Genomic DNA, 26,443 nt, shown 5'->3' on the forward strand with positions numbered 1-26,443 from the left:
ATTGCGAATTCGCTATTTTGGTTGTTTGGGTTTCTTGAATTCCTTCCCTTCAAATTGCGAGCGGAATAGCGAATTCGCAGCTATTGCGAGCGCAATTTCCTTTCATGAATGTAGCTGTATGAGGCCTTGGCACCAGTAGTGGGTTTCAAAGAAAAACTTTGAACTCTTAAACGTACTTTTTCTTTTACTAACTGAGCACTAGCTACCACTAGTGTGAAGTGAATGTCAAATGGGCAAGAGATAAAGCAGTCAAACACAGGCAGTATATCCATAAACAAAATTCCTAAGGTCTCCTTCCTAGTGGGCCATTCCAAGTAGTGGGGCCAAACCTTTAAAGGACATAGAGAGGCAGTTATAATTTGCAAGGGTTGACATCCTTGCAAAGAGTGGACAGGCTTTCTATGGGCTGTAGGTCGTTTGGTTTCATGGTGAGAAACAACTTCACCACTCACAGAGAGTAGCTTTGGCTTGTCTCTGCCCTGTTACTTTAGAGCAAAACATACTTAAGGAAACCTGTTAATGAGAAACATCCGTCACAAGCCTGTTTCCTCGTTTTTTTCCAAACAAATGCTATTCCTGTGATATTGACTCCAGTGTGGTGAAATCCCTCTATGCAATCAGTTTCCCAGCAACCAAGTACCATTTCTATCCACTTTTGTGGAGCAGTATTTTAAAAGTTTTGTTCTATGTTTTTTCCCCATTATTTAAAGAATAGCGCACTAAATTGACCATTGTTTTTTTTGTTTCCCATTATTTAAAGAACATGGCACTGTATCGGCCACTTCTATGTCTACTCTCATCATGACGATGACTTTTGTAAACCAACCTAGTTGTTATGCAAAGAAAGGTGGGCCTAGCTGGATTAGCCTTGCAATGGATCGCATCTTTTTTAGCTGACCGAACCTTTTAGGTTTTTTCTGCATCAGCTAATTCCAACTCCTTTTCGTCCCCTGATGGGGTTCCCCAAGGATCGGTGCTGAGCCCTCTGCTTTTCAATGTGTATGTCCACCCATTTGCGGATGCTGTGGAAGAGGCTGGTCTCTCCCTTGTTTCCTATGCTGACGACACTCAGATTATTTTTTCTCTTTCCTCGGCGAAGGGGTCCGACCCATCTGCCCTACAGTCAGGTCTGAGTAAAGTTGCATCTTGGATGGAAAACAATCTACTCAAACTGAATGGTGGAAAGACTGAAGTTATGATTTTAGGAAAGGGACATGATCTGTGGGGTCATCAGCACTGGCCCCCCGAATTGGGTACAGTGCATTTGGTGGTCCACCACGTTCGTAATTTGGGTTTAATCATTTACGAGCATCTTTCTATAAAACAAGTCCCTAGGGGCCAGATGTAGGTAATTCTATTTTACCGACTCATAAATACCGAATTTTACCGATTCGGTATTTATGAATCGGTAAAATAGAAGATGGGAGATGTAGGTGTAATCGGTATTTGAAATACCGATTCTGTAAAAATCGGTATTTACCGATTCTGTAATTACAGAATCGGTATTTCCTATTGATTCCTATGGGCTGTGAAGCCCATAGGAATCAATAGGAAATACCGATTCGGTAATTACCGAATCGGTAAATACCGATTCTTGCAAGGGTGCAGGGGGTGTCACTTTGACACCCTCTAGCACCCCAAATACTGTCATGTGTGCCATGCGGCAGACAGACATGCCCTCAGGGCATGTCTGTCTGTCACATGGCACAGGTGTGCATGCACACATGTGCATGCACACCAGGATTCGGTATTTTACCACCCAATTGGATTGGGTGGTAAAATACCGAATCTGTAATGGCTTTGGGACTCTGAAGAGTCCCACCTACATATGAAAGATTCTGAATCGGTAAAAATACCGATTCGGTATTTTACCGATTCGGTAAATTTACCGATTCGGTAAATTTACCGAATCGGTAAAATATGCCCCCTACATGCCAAATCTTAAATACCGGTAGGTAACGGCCGAAATCGACCGTTACCGACCGGTATTTTGGCTCCTACATCTGGCCCTAGGTTATCGGCCATTTGCTTTACTATTTTAAAATGGTTGAAAAAAATCTTATGGATGATCCCCCTCTCGGCTCTAAAAATGAAAGTCCATGTCCTAGTCATTTCTATACTGGACTAGGGCAATGTTTTCTACCTGGGCTCCAATAAAGTTATAATCGAGAGATTTCAGGTGGTGCAGAATGCGGCTGCTAGACTAATATGTCAGGTGCCTAAATCTTCATCAGTCACCTGCCTCCTCCGGAGCCTTTATTGGCTGAAGGCAGATAATTGTATCAAATTTCAGGCCCTCTGCTACATGTTTAAAATCAAAACTGGAGTGGCACCCAAATATTTACAAAAATTAGCTCAGCATTACCAAACCCCAAGTCTTCTTCGATCTGTCCCTAAATTCAAACTCTCCCGCATGTGTAGCCGGTCCTTTTCTTATTTAGGACCTACCTTGACCCTGTTCTCAGGTAAGTCGCCCTCCAGCCACCGCACGGTCATCCTATGATGCTGCTCCTGTGCCCCCGCCGTCGCCTTGCCCCTGCCACTGCCTGATGCGGCATGAGCCTCCACCTGTCTCCTACCTTGGTTTGTGTCCTTGCATCGTTCTGTGTCCTGCATTGATGTGTGTCCTTGCCGTATTTTGTGTCCTTTTTCCTTGATTGTGTCCTTTGATTCTCGCCTCCGTGCCCCCTTCTGTGCCCCTTCTGTGCCCCGCAGTGCCCTCTCACCGCCTTCCCCCTGGCTTCCCTCGCTACCATTCCCCGCCACTGCGTCCCTGCGGCCCCGCTCCCGCTGCACCCATTCGCCGCCCCGCACCCGCCTCCCAGCTGCTCCGCCCTACCTCTTCCCCTCATATGGAGGCCGCGCAGTGGTGAAGGGAGCGACCTTTGACCCTGTTCTCAGGTAGGTCGCCCCCCCAGCCACCGCACGGTCCTCCTGTGATGCTGCTCCTGTGCCCCCGCCGTCGCCTTGCCCCTGCCGCTGCCTGGTGCGGCGTGAGCCTCCCTGGTCTCGCCACCTGTCTCCTGCCTTGGTTTGTGTCCTTGCATCGTTCTGTGTCCTGCATTGATTTGTGTCCTTGCCGTATTTTGTGTCCTTGTTCCTTGATTGTGTCCTTTGATTCTCGCCTCCGTACCCCCTTCTGTGACCCGCAGTGCCCCTGGGCTCTCTCCCCCCCCCCCGGCTTCCCTCGCTACCACTCCCCGCCCCTGCGGTCCCGCCCCCCGCTGCTCCCATTTGCCGCCCTGCTCCCGCCTCCCAGCTGCTCCGCCCTACCTCTTACCCTCATATGGAGGCCGAACAGCTGCTGCGCCGAAGGCGCACCAAAGGCAAGCCCGTCTGCGCCTGGACCGCGCCCAGTGCCAGAACCCCTGGACCCCGCGCCCCCCGCAACACCAGACTGCACTACGACTCCAGCACCCTCCACGCACTCAACACCGGATAAGAACACCCCTGCTATAGGGCCACCCCGAAGCGCACCCAAGGGCCCTTCGCCTGCCGGAACTGCAGATTCACCAGCATCCAGTCAACCAAACCGCCAACCAGAGAACCCAACCACCTCCGCTGCATCCTCCTCAACACCCGCTCCGCTCGCAAGCACACCATCCAACTCTGGGACCTCCTCGACTCTACCGCCCCCGACGTCGCCTTCCTGATGGAGAACTGGCTGAACGCCATCTCAGCACCAGACATCGCCATAGCCATCCCACAGGGCTACATGATCTCCAGCAGAGACCGCACCAACGGAGTGAGAGGGGGAATCGCCATCATCCACCCTCAGAGTCTCGACCAATACAGACGACACCCTTACCACCGCCGAGCACATGCACTTCCAGATTCACACCGACCCCAACACCACCCTCAGAGGAACACTCGTCTACAGATCACCTGGACCACAACCACAGTTCAGCGATACCATCGCCACCCTCATCAGCACCCACGCCCTCGCCTCCACGGACTACATCCTCCTCGAGGGCCTGAACTTCCACCTCGAGAACAACAACGACGCAAACTCCACCGCCCTGATCGAAAACCTCGCCAACCTCGGACTCAAACAGCTTGTGACGACACCCACCCACGTCGCTGGACACACGCTGGACCCCATCTTCTCCACAAGCCCCCACGTCTCCTTCAACCACACCAACGAACCCCACTGGACCAACCACAGATGCGTCCACTTCACCTTCAGGAAACCCACCACACACCACCGCACCCAACAGTTGCCACGCCGCTGCTGGGGCAAGATCACCAAGGACCTACTGACTACCACCCTCGCCCTGAGACCACCCGCCGACCCCACTGACCCCGACACCACCGCGACCAACCTCAAACAGTGGATCAATGACTGCGCCAACACCCTCGCCCCTCTCAAGATCTCCACAACCAACCACACCAACAAGAAAGCCACCTGGTTCACCAAAGACCTCCGTATCTCCAAGAGCACCTGTCGGAAGCTGGAAAAGAAATGGCTCCACGACCGAACACCTGACAGCCACACAGCCCACAAGAGCGCCGCCCGCAGACACCACCAACTCATCAGGACCGCCAAGAGGACCGCCTTCAAGGACCGCCTAGACAACAACGCACACAACACCAAATAGCTCTTCAGCATCGTGAAAGAACTCTCCAACCCCAGCTGCAACACCAAAGACATCCCACCATTACAGTACCTGTGCGACTCCCTGGCCACCTTCTTTCACCGCAAGATCACCGACATCCACGACAGCTTCAACTATGACACCCCCGCACCCACCACCGAGTCCACCACTCCTGCGACCACCACCCACACCAGTCACCTGACCGCCTGGTCCAACATCAGCGACGAAGACACCATCAAAACCATGAACTCCATCCACTCCGGATCCCCATCCGACCCCTGCCCTCACCACGTCTTCAACAAAGCCAGCAAAACCATCGCGCCCCACCTCCGGAAAACAATCAACAGTTCCTTCAAGACAGCAACCTTCCCGGAAAGTTGGAAGCACGCCGAGATCAACACCCTTCTGAAGAAGCCCAAGGCGGACCCCAAGGACCTCAAGAACTTCCGGCCCATTTCCCTGCTCCCGTTCCCGGCAAAAGTGACAGAGAAGATTGTCAACAAACAGCTAACCCGCTACCTCGAAGACAACAACATCCTGGACCCTTCCCAATCCGGTTTCCGCATCAACCACAGCACCGAGACCGCCCTCATCGCCGCCACTGACGACATCAGGATCCTGATGGACAAACATCCTCCTGGACCTATCGGCAGCCTTTGACACAGTCTGCCACCGCACCCTATCAGCATGCCTCCACGGCGCCGGAATCCAAGAGAAGGCCCTGGCCTGGACCACATCCTTCCTCTCCGGCAGAACCCAGAGCGCCCACCTCCCACCCTTCCGCTCGAAAACCACAGAGATCATCTGTGGCGTCCCACAGGGAACCTCTCTCAGCCCGACGCTGTTCAATATCTACATGGCACCGCTCGCCCACGTCGCACGACAAGACAACCTCAACATCATCTGCTACGCCGACGACACCCAGCTGATCATATTCCTCATCGAAGACCCCCACACCGCCAAAGCCAACCTCCACAGAGGAATGAAGGCCGTAGCCGACTGGATGAAGGACACCAGACTGAAGCTGAATTCAGACAAGACAGAGGTCCTCATCCTCGGACCCACCCCATCAGCCTGGGATGACTCCTGGTGGCCCACATCGCTAGGCACAGCCCCAGAACCCACAGACCACGCACGCAGCCTGGGGGTCATCCTCGACTCCACCCTCTCCATGACCAGACAAGTCAACGCCGTCTCCGCGTCCTGCTTCAACACCCTCCGAATGCTCCGCAGGATCTTCAAATGGATCCCTCCCGACACGAGAAAAACCGTCACCCAGGCCCTCGTCACCAGCAGACTCGACTACGGGAACGCCTTCTACTCAAGAACGACAACCAAGCTCCTGAGACGACTACAACGAATCCAGAACGCCTCGGCACGAATGATCCTCAACGTCCCCCATCGCAGCCACTTCACACCCCACCTGAGAGGCCTGCACTGGCTCCCCATCAACAAGAGGATCACCTTCAAGCTCCTCATCCACGCACACAAGGCACTACACAACACCGGACCTACATACCTCAGCACCCGACTCAGCTTCCACACCCCCACCCGAAGCCTCTGCTCAGCCAACCTCGCCCTCGCCACAGTTCCCCGTATCCGGAAGACCACCGCCGGCGGCAGATCCTTCTCCTACCTCAAGGCCAAGACTTGGAATGCTCTCCCCACAAGCCTACGACAGACTCAGGACCTGCTAGCCTTCAGAAGACTCCTCAAGACCTGGCTCTTAGATCAGTAGCGCCCCCCCCCCCCAGCGCCTTGAGACCGTCACTGGTATGTAGCGTGCTTTAGAAATACATTGATTGATTGATTGATTGATTGTGGAACTCTTTACCATTCTCACTTCATGAGGAAACCGTCTGCGGCTTATTTCATAAAAGCCTGAAGACTTGGCTCTTCAACTCATAGTTCCTCTTGCTAGTTTTCTCAGCTGTCCTATCTGGCCGGTACCGGGAAACCCCTTGGGGTATCTGTGCACCTTACAAATCAAATTCAAATTCAAAATCTCTGTGCACGGCAGATCAACTTAGGTTTTTAAGTCTGGAATGTACCACAGCCATGGTAGATATTCCCTGGGTTTTCACCGTCTTCACTCCCCCCCCTACATGGACATGCTCTGTGTATATCGCTCAGGTTGATCTGTCATGATGCTTGCCTGCTAGGGATGGTTTGTCAATGCTCCCAGTGCATGTGTTTGCTGTTGGGGATAGCTTCTCTATGCTTCTAATGCTTGTGTTCGCCTGCAAGGGATGTCCTGTCCGCTCGTCCTATCCACAAGCCCTGCAGCAACAGATGGTCTAGTTGTACCCAAAATGGATATATTCATCTGCAGTGGATGGTTAGTCTGTTTTTAAACCCATCGTGGTGTTTAATCTGCAAGGACTTTCCTACCTGTTTATTTAGCTTGATGCTCACCTGTATTATTACCTGCTCTGTTTGTGCTGCTTATGCCAAGTGATACAAAAGGGGATGATGGACGGAGCGTTTGAGCAAATCAAACTCAGAAGCTTCTTTCCGGTCCAGGGAAGGCATGGCTTGGCAGTTCGGGCTGGACTGTTCCCATGAGGCACAGGGTCAGACTGATTTGCATATAGCCGTGTCTGAACTGGGGTGGCTGAGTGGGCTAAAGAATGGTGATGGATTAAACCCAGATCAGTTGACTGGGGGTGAGTGTTTGATTTGCTCAGACGCTCCGTCCATCATCCCCTTTTGTATCGCTTATGCAAAGTGGTTACATTTCTCCTTACCCTTGCTGCAGGTAGTCGGTCGGAGTCAATCAATCAATCAATAATAAGCTTTATTCGGATGTATCAAACAGCCATAAAATCACAATATATAATCGTGTTACATAAAAATACAATTTAAAATAATGACAATCATAATAAAATTTGCGAAAAACGGGGAGACACCTCCCGGGACACAGGGTCGGCTGGACCATAGAATAATTTTTTAGAAAAAGAAATGCCGGCCCTGCAGTTGTTTGAAAACTGCTTAATTCAAGCAACAAACCAAATCTTTGTATTGATTTGTATGGTCTGATTTATTTAAACCATTTACTTTTTTTTATAAATCTCATCAACTTAAAAATTAATTGCATGAGAAAAACACTACATCTACACAGTAAAACATGTAAACATTTTCTACTTCATTTAACAAAAAACACATTTGGCTAAAAAGCATTTGACAAAAAACATTTGACAAAAAACATTTGACAAAGAAACATTCGATCATTCAAAGTACATAAAAATGTAAGTACAGTGATACGAGAAGCGTTAGTCTGTATATGATGTTTGCAAAACTCAATTTTGAAAGTAAAGCTATTCGCAGTAAGGATAAAAAGACAAATTAGTTGTAACAAATACAGATTTCTCGGTGGTCTGGTTAATCCACCGATCAGTTAAATCCTTCCTGCTTTTGCCGACGCGTTTCGAACTTGCTTTATCATTTGACAAGTTCTCATCAGGGCTTTCTCGTTTTAGTCGTCTGAAAATTATGTACAAAGAAAATGAGTGAGATATTATATTCCTCATTTTCATCCCCTATGTGAATTGCCCTCTAGCAAACATTTCGGGAAAATATACCTTTATTTTCGGGTTGGCAGCGAGTTTCCAAAAATTCATGTGTTCTTTTTCAGTCAGTATTGGATGATTTCTAAAAAATTTATAACAATCTCAATTAGAATGGTTGGGTCAGCCCATGCCTGTGCTGCCACAAGCCACACTTGGAAATTACCTTACAATCGATGGTCCGTACCTTTACTGGATGTCTATTCCACTCAGTCGTGCGCAGGTAAGCATTCTGCTCCCTCCCGCCAGCCGGCGGTGGTCACGTCTTTTAAATCCTACAAAGAGGATTATGGTGACTCAACTATTCAAGTGCGTTTATCAAAAGAAAGATAAAAACGGAGCGGTGCCAAGTCCATACCTTGTCCTCGGCGCTTGGATTGTTTCCCTTGCAGCTCCCCTTTAATCTGACCTTTGATGAATCTGGCGTTTAGTGTTCCTAATTCTGAAGTGATAAACGCGACAGTTAGCGACCGCTACTCTGTTGTGAGTGGCCTAATTTAACATTTTATGGCATTACGCTCACCTTGATGTTGTAACTCTCAAAGTTCAACTCGCTCCCAAATCAACTCCACTCCAGTCGGAAGAGTCACTTGGCAGACTGAGTCTCCATGTTTAAAAGAACACGTGATCAATTGTTTGCATCACGTGACTCACAGGGCTTTGTGGGATGTGTAGTTCCTACATTCATTCCGGTATTTTTTCGTGAAACGGTGCCCGTCTGGGCGATTACACGCGTGCACTGCATATTAAATCAAGCGGTTATAGTCTTGAAATTTCAGACATTGAATTTAAACCGGTTTGCAGACTATTGAAGCGCAATATTAAATACGCTTCTTTCCTCAATAAGGCATCATCCACATCTCTGGCATGTTGGGCTTGAGTCATTGTGTAAAGGACCGTCCACTTGAAGTCAGTTTCAGTGTGTCCACTGTCAATGAAGTGTTGAACCATTGGAGCGGTTAACACTTTCGTTTTTATTCGTGACCTATGCTGTGTTATGCGGGTGTTAACCTGCTGGTTAGTCTTTCCTATGTACAATTTTCCGCAGCCGCAGATAATTCCGTACACGACATTTCGTGTCCTACAGTTCGAGAACCCTTGGTTCTTCCACCTCACATTTTTATGCATGAATTCACTGCCCTCGATTGTTGTATCGCATGAAACGCAGTTTCCGCACCTGTGGTGTCCCTCAATTGTGAGTCGTAGTCCGCTAGCTCAGAGCAGTTCCTCCTAATGCGAAGTAGCTGCCCGTAAGGTAGATTCGTTTTTAAATTACGTGGATGCGCACTGCTGTGGTGGAGAATGGTGTTTTTATCCGTCTTTTTTCAAGTGGACGGTCCTTTACACAATGACTCAAGCCCAACATGCCAGAGATGTGGATGATGCCTTATTGAGGAAAGAAGCGTATTTAATATTGCGCTTCAATAGTCTGCAAACCGGTTTAAATTCAATGTCTGAAATTTCAAGACTATAACCGCTTGATTTAATATGCAGTGCACGCGTGTAATCGCCCAGACGGGCACCGTTTCACGAAAAAATACCGGAATGAATGTAGGAACTACACATCCCACAAAGCCCTGTGAGTCACGTGATGCAAACAATTGATCACGTGTTCTTTTAAACATGGAGACTCAGTCTGCCAAGTGACTCTTCCGACTGGAGTGGAGTTGATTTGGGAGCGAGTTGAACTTTGAGAGTTACAACATCAAGGTGAGCGTAATGCCATAAAATGTTAAATTAGGCCACTCACAACAGAGTAGCGGTCGCTAACTGTCGCGTTTATCACTTCAGAATTAGGAACACTAAACGCCAGATTCACCAAAGGTCAGATTAAAGGGGAGCTGCAAGGGAAACAATCCAAGCGCCGAGGACAAGGTATGGACTTGGCACCGCTCCGTTTTTATCTTTGTTTTTATCTTTCTTTTGATAAACGCACTTGAATAGTTGAGTCACCATAATCCTCTTTGTAGGATTTAAAAGACGTGACCACCACCGGCTGGCGGTAGGGAGCAGAATGCTTACCTGCGCACGACTGAGTGGAATAGACATCCAGTAAAGGTACGGACCATCGATTGTAAGGTAATTTCCAAGTGTGGCTTGTGGCAGCACAGGCATGGGCTGACCCAACCATTCTAATTGAGATTGTTATAAATTTTTTAGAAATCATCCAATACTGACTGAAAAAGAACACATGAATTTTTGGAAACTCGCTGCCAACCCGAAAATAAAGGTATATTTTCCCGAAATGTTTGGTAGAGGGCAATTCACATAGGGGATGAAAATGAGGAATATAATATCTCACTCATTTTCTTTGTACATAATTTTCAGACGACTAAAACGAGAAAGCCCTGATGAGAACTTGTCAAATGATAAAGCAAGTTCGAAACGCGTCGGCAAAAGCAGGAAGGATTTAACTGATCGGTGGATTAACCAGACCACCGAGAAATCTGTATTTGTTACAACTAATTTGTCTTTTTATCCTTACTGCGAATAGCTTTACTTTCAAAATTGAGTTTTGCAAACATCATATACAGACTAACGCTTCTCGTATCACTGTACTTACATTTTTATGTACTTTGAATGATCGAATGTTTCTTTGTCAAATGTTTTTTGTCAAATGTTTTTTGTCAAATGCTTTTTAGCCAAATGTGTTTTTTGTTAAATGAAGTAGAAAATGTTTATATGTTTTACTGTGTAGATGTAGTGTTTTTCTCATGCAATTAATTTTTAAGTTGATGAGATTTATAAAAAAAAGTAAATGGTTTAAATAAATCAGACCATACAAATCAATACAAAGATTTGGTTTGTTGCTTGAATTAAGCAGTTTTCAAACAACTGCAGGGCCGGCATTTCTTTTTCTAAAAAATCATAATAAAATAGCATTTAGATAATAATTCCATTAAAACATCACAGGGTGCATCAGTTCGCCTAGTGTCAATAATAGAGTCATTACAACATCACATGATTTTTTGTAACAGAACTCCAGGGCATGAGACTTCAGCAAAACATAAAGTGTGAGGTGCTTAATTAAAAAGGTCACGCCAGCCATGGAGCAAATGATTTGTTGCATTGGAACAGCATATGCATCCTGGAGTTAATTATGTTCAGATAAAAATCAGATAAAAATTTAGCAATTGGACAAGACAGTGTCAAAAAAGATATCCCAATTTAATCTAGATTTTGCCTATGCCTGATAATGAAATAAAATGAAATGAAATGAAAATAAAACTTGTAACGCGCGACTTTGCCCGGAGGCGTCAAGGCGCCTATAAAAAAATCATAAAAGGCACAACCAGAAAACTAAGGGTAAGCTTTGGCAAAAAGCCATGTCTTTAGGGCCTTTCTAAAAGTTTGCATCAAAGGCAGAGTCCTAATTTCGTGGGGAACAGTATTCCACCATCTAGGAGCAAGGCTGGAAAAGGCTCTACCTCCCCACTTGGCTCTTCGAACTCGGGGGACTGATAGAAGAAACTTCTTTGAAGAGTGGAGGTTTCTAGGGGGGCATAGAGAATCAAGAGATCTTTTACTCCTCCTGTCTCTTTTCTGTTCAAGGCTCCGTAAACCAAACAGAGAACTTTAAAAGAAATCCTGGCATCGATTGGAAGCCAGTGCAAGGATTTCCTGTTGAGAGTTGCTGATGACCTCCTAGGCAAGTCCAGTACAAACTTTGCCGCAGCATTTTGCACAGTTTGAAGTCTTTGTAACAGGTATTTATTTACTCCAGCATATAGGGCATTGCAATAATCAAGCCGAGAGGCTATCAATGCAACCACAATTTGCTTCCGGGCTTGTACGGACAGATAGCGCTTAATCTTCCGCAAGATCTTAATAATGCCCCAGCAAGTGGAGATGGTCCTGTTGACTTGCTGACCCATAGCAAGGGCCGGATCGATCATGACCCCCAAGTTTCGTGCTAAGAGGGTAGGAACCGGGCAAGTCCCCAGAGATAGGGGCCACCATTCCGTCGACCAGATGTCTTCCTTACCGCCGAACACAAGGATCTCCGTCTTTTCGCCATTTAGCCTCAATGAATTGTCAATCATCCATTGAGCAACTGCCTCCATACAGTGTCTAAACTTGGAGGCAGAAGAGCTAGCAGGCTGGGCGAGAGACAGCAAGATCTGGGTGTCATCGGCGTAGGAAACTACCTCCATCCCGAACGATCTAATGAGCCTGGCCAGAGGGGTCACATAGATGTTAAACAGGGTCGGACTTAACGCCGGAACTCAGGAAAACTCAAGAATTTTGCTATGGGTTTAGCAAAACACTTTTCGTCCAGAAATCGGAGAGTAAGGAAAGCGGGGTGACACCTTCGAATGCCCATAATTTTTTTAATCGGCATAAGCCAGCGTCTCCTTGGTTCGCGGTAAAACTTACAAAATAGGATTGTGTGGATTGTGGACTGGACTGAGACGTGGTCACAAGGACATGGTTGTAAACACTTTGCCCAATCGTTAATTATAGGGAAAGTGACCAACCGGTGAAAAATGTCCAGTCTAAACCTAGTTAATAAAAATCTTTCATGACTTGAAAAATTAAAAGTTAGGTAGGGTTGAATAGTCAACGTTGCTTGAGTTAATAATGAATGTTGGACTGTAGTTCTGCTGACCTAATTTGCCAGCCGCAGAGATTCTAGATGCACCAAACAAAGTTTTTTGAACATTTTTCTGGGGAGTTCAGCGATTAGGATGGGAGAATGATAATATTGTGCCATACCCAAATCATTAAGAATTTTTTTGATGTAGGCTATCCATCAAATCTTATGGGCATTCTCTAAGGAAATACAGTCCTGTATAAACCTTTGACAGAAAAAAGTTTCGTTTGATGACCAAATACGGTGCCATAGGAGAAGAGGTTGATTTTTAACTAAGTCTATCAAGTAGGACAGACCCAGTTCCAAATGGCAAACGTAGGTCGCAATGCCCCGTGGGACAGCAAGAAGGAATCTTAAGAAACTATTTTCAACCATTTGTAGGGCTTCAACCTTCCCATATCCCCACACTCCAGCCCCGTACATTGCAGTGGCTAAACATTTAGCCTTATATATCTCTATGAGTTCAACAGTAGGCCTTCTTCCCAATTTCCTTGTAAAATTAACAAAGGCAGCTGTTTCCTCGACTCAATGGCATGCTTCCAGGAACATTTGTGATCTATAACAATTCCCAAATACGGGTATGTGTTTGTGCTCTCAAGTTTTTGATTGTCAATAAAAATGGCCTTCATTTTCTTAATCCTGGTACCTGCAGACATAACAAAAGTTTTGTAATGTTGATTTTCAGGTCCAGGTTGGCCATAAAAGTGCTGTATCTCACAAGAGCACGTTGTAATTCCAAGGGGGTGTGGGCTAGAATAACAGTGTCGTCGGCGTAGAGTAACGCCGGTGTTGGGCGGATGTTAATGTAGGGAGGTCCTGGCACCCTGTTACCATGGCGTGTTCCAGGCCATTGGTATAAGGAGTGAATAAAAAGGGGGCCAGGACACAACCCTGCCTGACTCCTCTTTCTACCCTGAACGACTTTGTTAGCTCACCCCCCACACCATACCTCACTCTAGCAGTGGCATCGGAGTATAGTTCATGCAGGAAATTTACAAGAGGCTCCTCTACCCCCATGTCCAATAAAATGGACCACAGTTTGGTATGGCTGACACAGTCGAAAGCTGCCAACAAATCAACATACGCCATGTACAGGGCCGCCCCCTTTGCATTTACATATTTGCCTATTAGGAGAGACAAATTAAGGGCTTGCTCTGTAGTACCCAGTCCCTCACGGAACCCAAATTGTAAATCTGATAGAACTTTGTTATCGTCCGCCCACTGCTGGAGACGCTCTAAGATAACTCGCCTGGCCACCTTCCCCAGAGAGTCCAGCAAAGAGATAGGATGGTAACAGGAGGGCAACTGGCGGTCCCTTTTTTAAAGATAGGAACGAGGATGGATTGTGGCCACGAGTTCACAAGCCCTACGGCACATGTTGCTCGGAGGACCCTGGTTAAAATTGGGGTCCACAGGTCCATATTAAACTTAAAAAGATCAATTGGGACCCCGTCGGGACCTGGCTCCTTTCCATTCCTGCTGGCCAACAATGCAAGCTCAACCTCTTCATGCGATATATCAATGGCTAGCGGAAATGGATTTTTTTGGGGCCAGAACTGGTCAAAACTTGTTGGTTTTGCGTTTCTTGCCCATTTAGGGGAATGCCGAATATCCGCTCAAAATATCCGACCCATAGTTGTTCGTTTATCGCAACATCGATATTGGGGTTGTCCCTGGATTCTGATAGAAAGGGCGACTTAATGACTTTCCAAAAAGAAGCACTATATCTTAAGGTTGCATGATTTGTGCAGTTGGTCCCAGAGGTCTTTTTTCAGTTTTCCTTTCCTATTTTTTATGACCCGATTGTAATCCTTTCTAAGGGTAGCGATTTCTTTTTGGTCTCTTTCCGTTTTGTGTGAAGCTACTTTCAATTTCCGATATGCATTTGTACAATTGCTATCGAACCATTCTTTAGTTTTAAATTTACTAGTTTTCAGTTTGACAAGAAGGGCTTCTTTTATTGATTTTATCACAATTGCAAAGTTAGTCATAACTCCCTCGTTAGTGGTGGCTGGATCGAGACATTTTTCAATCGCTTTTCGAGAATTTCTTTCCAACGGGTCCACTTTCTCCCACTTAAGTGAGTACCCATTTAGTCTGTCTAGAGTCAAGGTGTTTTGCCCTAGGGTCCTCACAATATTGTGCCTATCAAGTTTCTGCGGGAGTTTTAAAGTGATGCTATTTGGGTAGTGGTCGCTGATAATAATATCATGGGTCTTAAAGTTCAGGACTTGAGATCCAGCTTTGAAAGAGATGAAAATAAAGTCTATAAAGCTTGACCTTCCTCTACCGTTAAAGGTGGGAATAAGAGGTATGGAGGGATTCACCATGTCGTTTGCAAGACCCAGATCTAAACCACAAAAGGTTTCGTTCAGGCAATCCCCAATTAAGGTATGGGGGAAGTGAGTTACCGGATTTTCGTTCTGATCCATGATGCCACAGACTATAATATCACTGTTCTTACACAGGGTTTGGTTAAAATCCCCTCCCCAGATTATTGCCACTTCTTTAGTGGCCTTATTAATTAGTTCCTGAAGGGAGAAGGATATTTCTTTTATTACTTTTATTAGCTCACCTGCAAGGATTTATTATAATAATTGACCAATAAAAGGGCGTTATTTTTACTCAAGTGCAGGGTTATTATTTGGAAATTTGATTCCAATTTAATTTGGACGATTTTCATGATCTGCAAAACAATGGAGATAAAGATGGTTAAACCACACTTTGCTCTGCCCGAAGATGATGGTAACGCTGAGGAAAAGTAGGTTTTATAACCCTCTAAATGTATCTCTGATGTAGCCTATGTTTCTTGAATACAAAGAATACTAAACCTATGAGCAAAATTAAGCCAGCTATCATTCACCACCTTGGTACGCAAGCCTGCGGTATTCCAATATAATATACTCAAGCACGAGTTTCCCTGAGTACTAATAGTCGCAGGACCTAAACCAATGGTTTCCTCATGAGGATTGTGCTGGGTCATAATGACCGTAGTTGCTTCATTGTTTCCATTTACTTGGCCCAAGTTAACTGATAGATCTGAAGAATGTTCAATACGAACGTATGTATCAGGGGTGTTGATGGTGACAGGAGTAGAGCCTTTGGAAGAGGGGGTCAGATCCACCAAATTAGGGATTGTGTTATCAATCGTACCCTCAATACCAAGTCAGTCCACCCCTTCTAGCTCAGAGAGCATATCAAAGTGGTTAAGGGTCGTGATATTGAATCTTGTTCTATGCCCCTCCATCGTATCTATGTTCGGAGCTCTCCATTGGTGTATATTTGGTGGTGTAGAGGAGGATTGGTGATAAAAGAAACTTAGGTCACTGGTATGTATACCACTGTCTCAGGCTGATGATACCAATTGCATATATGGCGGACCACCCGTCTATCCCTGAAGTTGACGATGATGCAATCCCCCCGTAAATCTTTTTTTCTGTGGCCCACCCAGCTTAATCTTCTGACAAATAAGATTTCTCCAAACATATTTAACGGAAGTGGTCTATTCTTATTTAGCCAGTGTGCTACTTTGTTTCTTAATTCAGAGTAAGATTCTGTTTTTTCTTGGTCTAACTCCGGAACACCAGATAGCACTACTGTATATGGGGATGATTGTGGAGGTAAATCAATATGTGTGAATATTCTCTTAGGTTCTGCGACTGCGGATAATTCCTTAGCTTCATGTACAATTTTGTTCACCTGTCCCACAGGTCCCAAAGCCTTAGCCACCCCACCCTCCCCTGCTCGCGAGCCCTCATCCTCGACCACCGCAGTCACCCTCCCAGAAAGCCTACCAAGCTCCTCAGTGTTGTTGGATGGTTGAGCAGCTGGAATCCTTAACCGCATGCGTGCGGGCGGAATTCCGCCCGTACGCTGGGTTTTGCGAAACCGCACTTTACGTGACGAGCTGGGCTCGTCATGAGAGTGCGAGGAGGCTACGCCATGACGAGCCCAGCTCGTCATGAGCGTCGAAGGGGTTAAGGATGAGGGTGTAGGGATTATATTGTCAGGGTCTCTGGTTGGGTCTCTGGGATGTGTTTGACTTTCCGCATTCTTAATATGAACACTGTCTGCTAGTTGCCTTAGAGTAGTAGAACTAGATGTTGTTACTTGTTCTAATACCTCTAGTTTGGCGCAAATCTGTTTAACCCTTTCCAGAAGTGGGGCCATAAGGGATTTCATGAGGTGTTCAACTTTTTCCATAAGCCCCTCATTATGTTGGGGTAATGAGAAGGGGTAAACTGCTTTTTCTACCGCTATACCGTTTAGTGAGGGGATGTTAATCGATGTAGATCCTAAAGTTAATGCAGCTAGCGTCTCTGTGGGTGCGTTTTTAGATGTTTTCGGTGTTTTAACTAATTTCGCGGTCTTAGGGCATCTTCCCTTCTGTCTGTTCCCTCCGCGTTTCCTTTTAGTTGCGGGGCCTTGCCCTTGAACTGTTTCTAACAAATTGGTTTTCGCTATAGATCTTGTTAGAAGATGCATTATTGGCTTGTTGGATGTGACATCTAGGACTGATTCAAGGCTCGAGTCAGTATTACTGGCCTCCCTAGTTATATTTAAGTTAGGTGACACCTCCAATGATCGGTCATTTCTATTTCCCCATTAGCATCGACATGAGATGTTTCCTTTCCTTGATTTACTGGAGTAGTAGTGAGGTTCTTTAATTTTGACTGCATCTTACATTTGTCGTCATTTTGTGTTGCCTTTACACAGGCTGCTTGATGAACGAAGTGTCTCTGCCCTTTGGACTGCAACGTGTCGAAAACCCCCTCCGTCCTTGTTTTGAAACCAATCTCAGACACCAGCCGGCCTAACTAATTCTTGTCTGGACTACCTAATCCCTGTATCAACTATCTGCTGGCCTTTAGTATTCTTCTCTTGTCGTATCTCATCTTTTGGCCTTCGCTATTCTCTCCCTGTGTTTTCCTATTACACAACCTTTCTTTTGAAGCATACAGACATGTTCTGCCATTACTGATTGACCTATAGGTGCTGTAATTGATTGACTTATGGGGTTGGGCAAAAACACGACTCAAGGGGGACGTTCTGGTTACATGATGCTTTGTTTTGAATGTTTTCCTATTGGCTAATATTTGGCAGATCTTGCATGTCCATATTAGGCATTTTGCATGCTTGCAAAAGCTAGGACTGCCCCTTATTTTTATGCTGAGTTTGTAACCCTCACATATATATAAGACCCCAGTGTTCTGTACTCTTCAGACTGCCTCATTCAGTTGCTAAGGCTTCTGTGTGACGTAGTCTCACTCATTTGAGTTTAATAAAGATGTTCTTTTTATATTCTAGCTTCTGTGTCAACTTCTTCCTTGTATTAGTGAGACCCCTGAGAATGAAGATTTGAGTTCTTCAGTGGCTGCTGCTATGGGGCCCAAGGTGGAGCGTTTATTATAGAGAGGTTCCAATGACAAGCGACGCTCAGTGATGGCAATTTCATGTTCCAAAACTGATCTGGCCCTAGTTAGGGGTCTGAGTCATGCATAATGTTGCACAGCTCATCCCCATGCCAGGAGTTTTCTGCTTGTGTCTTATCTGAGAAGCACACATTGGTTTACCACATCCCGGCAGTGCCGCACAAGCGGAGTGCTTGCTTGCACTCGCCTCCCTCCTATAGGGGGTCGTCTATATGTTTGAGATCAGGAATGATGTCTAGTGCTCTTCCTCACCCATTTGGTGGTATGTGGCTGCTCCTAGTTCCTGGTGCGTGTGCTCTTTTAAATCCGACTGTAAGTGATGTTCTATATTTGACCCCATCTGTGGTGCCCTATTGATCGTCTTGTCTCTCCGGTAATTTGCCCCTGATCCAAGTGCATAAAGTTGTCATTCTATGGGTTACCCTTTACCATTCTGGCATTGTGAATTTGTATGGATGGGCTAAATGCCTTTTGCATTAAAGTGAATAGACCCACAGGTTTACAATTTCACCCAGGTGAGTTTCTAAATGGTGTGCTTATGCTCATACCTAAATTGTGCCAAACGAGTTATATATACTTATTTATACGTTTTTAACTGTTTGTAAGTTACTTGATGCATGGTTTAAGAGTTCTGTGGTCTCCATTTGCTATCAAAGGTCAGCCACGATCATATTATTTGATATTGTTATAAAAGATGACTTGATAAAGTATTCACCAAAATGAGTTTGCATAGACTACAAACTTTGTTTGATAGTATGAAACAGTCCAAGCTGGTTTTATAAAAGTACTTCCTGTACATACTTGGGTTACAGATTAACAGCACTTGGTCAACCAATATAGCAATTACTGGGCACACGTGTTATTATATGAAACTTGTAACGCGCTCAGCTTACCCGGGGGCATCCCGGCGCGACAGACCAAGAAGGAGAGACTCGATTACTCACTACTGAGGAAACAAATAGGTTTTAAGGAGTTTCCTGAATAGCAGGATCTTGGGCTCTGAGCGAATCTTAAGGGGCAGAGAGTTCCACAGAGATGCCACCTGTACCGAAAAACGCCTGCCCCCAGTCCGAGCTCTCCTAACTCTCGCAGATTGCAAAAGATGTTGCTGGTCCGAGCGCAGAAGGCGTGGAGGTTTATAAGGACGGGCCATATTAAAAAGGATGGGGGGGCCTTTGCCATGTAGAATTTTATGGGCCGTACACAGCGCCTTGAATTTCACCCGCTCCTTAACAGGGAGCCAGTGAAGCGCTTTGAGGGCCGGGGCAGCAGACTGCCTTCTAGGGATCTCCATCAAGACTCTGGCGGCTGCGTTTTGCACCTGTTGGAGGGTTTTAAAGGTCGCTTCGGGGGCGCCAAGAAACAGGGCATTTCCATAGTCAAGCCTCGACAGGATTAAACCACGCATCAAAAGCTTCTTAGCTGGATCCGGAAGCAGTGGTAGCACCTTTCGGGCTGACTTCAGTAGACCGAAGCAAACCCCCGCGGTCTTCCTGGCGTGAGTCCTAAAGGACAGATCTTCCTCCAACCATACTCCCAAGGACTTGATCTCCTTCTTGGGGGATGGTGGATCGCCAAGAGACCGGGGCCAACAGCTGGCAATAATGGAGGGACTGGAGTTGCCCAAGAGCATCAGCTCAGTCTTTCCTCCATTGAGCTTTAGAGCCGAGTTGGACATCCAATGGTAGACATTGGCCAGGCAGTCATGTAACACATTGGGTTGTTCCGCCAGCTGAGTGAGGCCCACTACCAGCTGAGTATCATCAGCATAGCTGATGATCTTCAACCCCGAGGGGGCTACCACTCTTTCAAGTGGAGTCATGTATGCATTGAACAAAGTAGGGCTCAACGATGAGCCCTGCGGGACTCCACATTGAAGAGGGAATAGGGAAGACTGCTCTGCCCCTTCCCAGACTTGGTAGAAACGGTTGGAGAGGAAGGATCCCAACCATTTCAGGGCCGTCCCTGAGACACCTACCTCTGACAGGCGCTGGAGGAGCACCTGATGACTCACGGTGTCAAAGGCAGCACTCAAGTCCAGGAGGATCACTGCCACTGATCCTCCAGCATCAAGAGTGCTCCTTGCTTCCTCCACTACCGCCAGCAGGGCCGTGTCCGTTCCCTGGCCGGGACGGAAACCAGTCTGGGAGTCTCCCAACAGGTGGTTGGACTCAAGATGGTAGGAAAGCTGACGGTTAACCAGCTTCTCGGCGATTTTAGAGAACCCCGGCAGAAGCGAGATTGGCCTGAAGTTGGTCAAATTGGAGGGATCCAAGCCTGGTTTTTTCAGTAGGGCTTTTACTACTGCCCTTTTCCATCTCTGAGGGACTATGCCATGAGAGAGAGAAAGATTAATAAGGTCGGTCAGCGGAGCTGACAGAGTGTTAGCCACAAGTTTAAGATGTTTCATAGGGACTGGATCACTCGGAGATCCACTCTTCATCTCCAACAAGACCTTTGTAACCTCCTCTTCCGAGAAGGGGCCAAAGGAGACAAGTTCGGTCACACAGCTTATTGGACCAGCAGCCGGTTCAGAGATTTGAGGCATAACGGGCAGAGAGGATAGGATTGTATCTATTTTTGAATGGAAGAAACTAGCCAGCTCTTCACATTTGTCTTTAGGATTGGCATGCACGACTGGCGGGACCGGGGCTTTCAAAAGTTCTTTAAAAATTTTAAACGATTCTCTTGGAGAATTACTTGCCCTCTCAATCCTATCACTAAAGAAATTCTTTTTGACATCCTTCAGTGCACTTTTGTATTTCCTCATCTCTCTTTTATAATTAGCCCGGCTTTCTTCCGTCTGCTCTCTCCTCCAGGCACGTTCAAGCCTTTTGCAAGAAGTTCTACAACTCCTAAGTTCCGGAGTGTACCAGGGGGCAGAGGCGATTCTTCTCTCCCTGATAAGCCTCCTTTTTTTAGGAATCAGTAGGTCAAGAGAGTTAGTGAGCCAATTAGCCAGGTGTTGATCAGCAATATTGGGGTCATCTTCAGGGTCAGGGCGAGTTATAGCTAGCTCTTCAACCCAACTGTCAACCGGCAGCTTCGACCAGAGTCGTTCCACAGTATGTTGTCTAGGCACGGGATCTCCCCGGTTCTTCAACAACCAACTGAAAGGAATAAGGTGGTGATCCGTCCAGGGAAGGGCCAACATCTGGAGGGCTTGCAAGTTGGCAGTATTAGCAAAGACAGCATCAAGCTGATGACCTCTGTTGTGAGTAGCTCCCATATGAGCGAGGTGAAGATCAAGAGCACCAAGTGAGCTCAATAAATCTCTTGCTACTACATCATTGGGGTCATCGAAGTGAAGATTAAAATCCCCAAGAAGTACAAAGTTGCACGAGGCAGCAGCTAATGGAATGATGGCCTCAATAAGAGAGTCCACAAAATTCCCCAGCGTAGCAGGAGGCCGATACAAAAGGAGGCCAGAGATGGAAACGGAAGAAGATATGCCGACGGAAAAATGACAGCTTTCAGCGTTGGTGATACCGCAATCTACAGCTTTGCACACAAGTGTGTCTCTATACACGATAGCCACTCCACCCCCTCTCCCATCCGGCCTATCAAGATGGAAAATGAGGTATCCCGGCGGGAGAGCATTGACAATGTCGGGACCAGAACACGCGGTCAACCACGTTTCCGTCAGGAATAACACATCCAGACAGTGGTCCAAAAGGAGGGAGTGTATTTCCAACGCGTGACAAGGCAGTGATCTGCAATTAAGCAAAGCCATAGTGAGTGAATTTGAAATCACACAGCTCTTAGATAAACGACATCCATGACAATGTTTAAAAGCAGTACCCTCAACCCAGTAGTAATGGCAACTAGGCAGTTTAGGCGCGCGAAGCGAGAGCAGTGAATCCCGTGAATACCTGTGGGGGGGGGGCCAGAAGTCTGGGTGGATTGAGCAGAGTGGCATGCCCTGAGCCCGTCTGGGCCCGGACGGGCACAGACGGGCTTGACTCTGGCGAAACTCCGGCGATATTCCGGCTTCCCCGCTGCGCGTCTCCGCTGCGCGTGGACATGGCTGATTTTAAGCACTAGTCGCCTCCTAGAGAGAGGACTAGCGCGTGCACCCTCTTCCCCAACCAAAGATGGCCGCCAACCACCAAACAAGGGCGAGGGACCCGCAAAGAGCGGTGGTTCCACCGATTACAGTGCAAGTAAGATGATGCAGTTACAGGTAGGCGTGGGCCAAGTAAATTAAAAGCAGGGGAAACAATTTAAACTCAAACGTGTAAGATAAACAGTACAGATACTGAGAAGTTAATACATAATTATTAAGTTGTCACCGGTGGTGTAAAAAACACGTTGTTTTTATGTAGGTTTCTTTCTTTTCTCAAAACATACAACTCTTCAGGGCTGAAAAGGCGTGATGCGTAAATCTAGGAACCGGCGATAATTCCAACCCAGTCGACGGGTGAACATGGGGCCGTAGGTACGGTCAGGCAAGGGTGGAGATGTGGACACGGGCGGGTGTGTCTGTGTCAACAAGACCTAGTAGTGGAAGGTCACGTCAGTGCTCGACTCTGTAGTGATGGAGGGAGAGCTTCAAAGTAACTTTACTGCTACTAAATGGCTTCTGCGAATACCAAAAGTAGTAAGTTTAACCAAAAGTAGTTAGTTTAACCAAAAATAGTAAGTTTAACCTAAAGTAGTAAGTGCATTCTGTGAATACCAAAAGTAGTAAGTGCCTTTTGTGAATACTAAAAGTAGTACGTTTAGGATTTTGTCTCAGATTAGTTATGTGTATCGGGCCCAATGTGATTACAGATCTGGATCCATATCATGTTATATATCCAGACTACTGTTATTAACTCTATACATGCTGATATCAATCTGCTATTAACATTTCAATCAGATGATTTTCAGATTCCACTTCTTAATACACTCTGCTGAGGGCACCACCCCAACATCCCCAACCCGGCTGGGGAAATTGCATAATTACGTCTTAGGCTTGAAATCTACTTTCGTACAAGACATCCAAGCCCAAGAAGGATTGTCCTCCCTCTGTCCACAGCAAAGTATCAATCAGCATAATAGCATTATAGGCTTGGACTTTATAGTGGCCACTTCTATCTAGGTAAACATTCGGTGGGAATGAAGTAATCCTTTTGCAAACCTGATCAATGTTTCGACAACGATTGAAAATTGGCAAAGACCTCTTTAATATGATCTATTAAGAGCCGGAAACTTTCTGCGATTGTAGGCTCAAAGACACAGCATAAATCCATGTTCCGGGCCAAGAAATCTCAGTGGGAAAGAAACAACTGGAACGATCTACCTATATATTTTAAGGAATGAGGACCAGTGTAAATTTTGGAAAATTATTGCATCTTCTCATTCATAACTGACAACCAGTTGTATTTTAATTTCTCCAAGCTGTATTCTCGAGAAGTTCTGTTAGATGGAGGGCTTGATGCTAGCTACAGTTTTAATGTATCCAATTAATTAAGCCTTTTTTTTTGCTAATAGCGGTCGCTTATCCACTCAGAATCCTTTCCATATTGATCAGATTGCATGGCAAGAATTTTACTAAGATTCGTTGTGCCCCGGGTGGGGGGGGCCACCAGACCATTTCTGGTGTCAAGAGGGTTCACTTGGGTTGCTCTCTAGCACCCTTGCTATTTTCACATCAACTGTGCTGTAGAGTATGTTAAATGTTAAAAAGAGTTGCAGAGTATGTTAAATCATGTACAAGTCCTTGGTGAGAACAAGATGGCAACACTCCTATTTAATAATCACACTCTTCTAGCCTCAAATACCCCATTTAGCCTCATAATTGTTTTGAGCAGATTTGGAAAATTCTGTTCCCCAAAGTTTTGATAACACAGCAAAAACTATGTAAAGTAAGTGAATGATGTTTCACCCACACAAGGGAATCAAGAACAAATTTAAATGATACTTCTCTTTTTTATCAGGTTTCTTACTTCCCCTACCTGAACAGAAACCTTTCCGATAATGTAAGGTGGAGGCAGCACCTTAAACACTCAAGAAATTTGATGGTCCAGCGAATTGGATACACTCCCCACTTTGCCCGTAATAAAACTGTTATATGGTTCATCCAGCTTGGAGGTGTACAAGGCACAATGGAAAAGTGCTACTATGTATGCAGAGCTGTGGGGACTTTCTCATATCTATTTTGTGACGTGAGCTGAGATTTCTTAAACAATTACTAAAAGCACACTAACAGTACCAATGTTTCTCGTTCTCGGACTAATTACCATTACACCCATCACAAGGCTGAGACCACTGCTATTGTGGCCAGAGCGGAAGACCTTCAGGGAGGCATTGCAGTATGTATTGCCTCTGGCTGATTGTGGATCTCTCTCCTGGTTTAGGCATATCCAGATCAAGCTGTCTACACTGGGGGTGTCCACACATTGGAATTCTTCCAAATCATTTAATGCTGCTGCCATTAAAGTGATCAAACACAGTTATAAGAAACACTTGAAGCTATAAATGGGTCTTTAATTAGGAATTTTATTTCATGGAAATCTGCGGCAAATTACAAACAAAGTCAGGATGTATTTGTAACGATAACATCCAGAATTCTTTATCTAAAATTCAGATATGGAACTCTCCCCCTGAATTATTTGATTCACCAATGGAGTCTAGTTACTGCTCAACAGTGCCCGTTTGTTTGATCAATACTAAGAACGAAATGCATTTTCTCTTCTTTTTCCAATGTTATGTCAGTCCTAGGCGATAATGGCTCAAGCCTCCACTAAAGAAAGTGGTTGCTTGGACAGTGAGATCGGCCTTACCATTATTAACATTCAATTAATTATTCACAGCCGCTAGTGTTTGCCTTAACACACTTTTTTGCATGATGGCTGGTAACTTGATTTGATGTCCGAAAGCAAAGACTTAAGATAAGCCGTTTTGCACTCAATGCTTTTTACAATCCCTGTTTTAACATTTATAAGATAATATGCTGAATTCCAGAGTTTGATTTTCAATGATGTCACTATTTCTTTTTTTATGAACTCTTGAAGCTGTTCTATTTGTTTATGTATTCAAAGAACCTCATTCACTGGAAGATGAATTGGGCTTTCCAGGTTTCAATATTGTGCACAAAATTCCATCCAAACAAAACTCTGGGGCTTATCCTTTGCTTAAGAGTCAAGCTACATGGCTTGAGGGATAAAAATATGATCATGAAGATGGTATTTGTGAAGGTGTTTAAAAGTGAAGAATATGCAGCTAAGATTTTTCTGGGATATATTATACAAGATTAAAGGTTAAGATTCTGGAAGGTAAAAAAGCTGTTCTGTGACGAACATATTTAGTATTCAACTATAAGTTCATGAAACCTAAGGATTATTTTAGATGATGAAAGTTTGTTCTCCAATGAAAGCGTATAAATATGTGGAAAGCTTAACATGAGAATGAAATGATGCTAATGTAATACACTTATGAAAAATATTTAAGCTCGGCTCAACTTGCTCTCCTTATTTGGTATTGAACTTTTTAATGCGCCTCATTGGACCTTATTAAGTGGTCCACAGCTTTTGACCTATTAGGTTTGTCTCATGGAGTTACTGATACCTGGTAACTCTAAGGGGGCGAGTTGGTGGGATGACAGGTAGAACCCTGAGGTTCCCTTAAGAAATTAGGAATTACCAATGGATTCAGTAATTTCAGATCGGATTCCCCAGTAGCAGCCAAAATCTCTAGGTGAAACAATAAACATTCACAGGAATTCAGTCTTAACTATATGTCGGCTGGCAGTCAAAAGAGGATGCTAGAGGAGCCCAAAAATGACTTTCCACTAAGCGGGTTTGCATAGAAGTACAGTTGTCAAAATACCAGAAGAGTAGCATGACAAGTGACATAAGCAACATTTGGCCATGAATGACATTGCAAAGTTGACTACAGGTCCACATCACAGCAATGACAATGTCTGGGTTACCAGAAGTAGGTCAGGTGAAGCAAATGCTACCTATAGCTACCCTTAATTGACGTCATGTTTTTAAACCATAGTACTCAATGTAAATAACATTACTGAGTGGTTTATAAACAATGAGAGAGCCATGTAGAATGTACCTATGTGAAAATGTTTGCACTGTACGTTAGGAAGTGCCCAATGTAGGAGAGTGGGGTCTGCAATCCTATGGTCAACCCAGATTTTTGCTTTTTGCTTCACTGGTTTATGACTTTCCCTGGCTGTGGGCCTGCTAATCAGACCCACAGCCTAGCTGTTCTCTCTCTAAATTGACAACCATGTACTTTAGGTGCATTTACCAATTGGTA

At 45.5% G+C, this 26,443-nt stretch overlaps 1 protein-coding gene across 1 annotated transcript in view; it reads right to left on the bottom strand.

The window, feature by feature from the left end:
• The window catches only part of HEATR4 (HEAT repeat containing 4), a 427,614-nt gene that overhangs the window by 277,687 nt on the left and 123,484 nt on the right, over positions 1 to 26,443 (bottom strand). The gene's annotated exons all lie outside the window — the stretch shown is intronic.

Source organism: Lissotriton helveticus, chromosome 9 (assembly GCF_964261635.1).
Source record: "Lissotriton helveticus chromosome 9, aLisHel1.1, whole genome shotgun sequence".
NCBI lineage: Eukaryota > Metazoa > Chordata > Amphibia > Caudata > Salamandridae > Lissotriton > Lissotriton helveticus.